Below are 1207 nucleotides of genomic sequence, written 5' to 3'. Positions count from 1 at the left end.
TCAAATCACTTGATATGTTAAGTGAAAGGAGTCCTTTGAGTAGAAATTTTGAAGTAGCCTTTTCAGAGCACTATTAACTTCAGTATTTCTCAGGGTGTAGATCACAGGATTAATTGCTGGAGATAGTACAGGATACAGTACAGAAAACAACCTGTCTGTAATTGATGTTGTATTTGAGGGTGGCTTCAGATAGACAAAGCAAGCAGTACCAATGAAAACAGTGAACACAATGGGGTGGGGGACACAGGTAGAAAACGCTTTGGACTGCCCTTTAGTAGCAGGAATCTTCAGTACAGTAGAGAAAATGTAAGAGTAAGAGATCACCACACAGAAAATACAAGAGATACCTAGACACAGAGTAATCCCAAGACTTGTGTAAATGGCAACAAATAAATCAGATCCTTACCAATGAGGGAACATTGCAGAAAATCTGTGGAATTACATTAGAACCACAGAAAGGCACAGAAAATATGACAATTGTGTAGCTGGCTGCAAAGAGCAATGCAATGATCCAAGATTCACCCATCAGCAGGACACATGTGACACTACTCATAATGGTCTCATAATGCAGGGGACGACAAACAGCAACATTATGGCAGTCAGGAGAAATACTTCCTCTGCTCCAAAGCAGGACATGGAAAATAACTGGCATGCAATCCAATAGTAGAAATGGAATTGTTCTGAGTTAAGTTACTGACAAAGAAATTTGGAATTAGGATAGACGCGAGACAGACATCCAAAACTGACAAGTTCTTCAGGAAGAAGTACATGGGTGATTGGAGTTTCTGATCCAGGGTGATGAGAGTGATGATGAGGAAGTTACTCATTAGAATCACTACATATATTAACAGAAAGGACTCTCTGAACATGGCGGACAATGAGCGCTGATGAGAAGCCAAGGACAATGGCACTGGGTTTTGATCCTACTGCATGAAATGGCTTTGTGGTAGCCTATCCTGTTTGGATGCTCACCTTCCTGGACCTGGATGGAGGAAGGAGGACTTTAGACTTTCCACCGGGCAGGGAATCCTGACTGCTCTTCAGACTCGTGAGGGAGGAGGAATGGAGTGGGGGAGGGGGAGAGGATTGGGGGGGAAGGGGGAAGGAGTGGGGGAGGGGAAGAAGAGTGGGAGGAGGAGGAGGGAAATGGGAGGCAGGGAGGAGGCCCCATAAGGATGAATCCAGTTACTGCAGTGATATTGGGCAT

General features: G+C 44.3%; 1 pseudogene; it reads right to left on the bottom strand.

Annotated features, from left to right (window-relative positions):
• LOC126509009 (olfactory receptor 14A2-like) lies at positions 1-1207 on the bottom strand (annotated as a pseudogene).

The sequence above is a fragment of the Alexandromys fortis genome, unplaced genomic scaffold (assembly GCF_014885135.2).
Source record: "Alexandromys fortis isolate MF-2015 unplaced genomic scaffold, M_Fortis_MF-2015_v1.1 scaffold_77, whole genome shotgun sequence".
NCBI lineage: Eukaryota > Metazoa > Chordata > Mammalia > Rodentia > Cricetidae > Alexandromys > Alexandromys fortis.
This window is presented reverse-complemented; position numbering and strand designations above follow the sequence as displayed.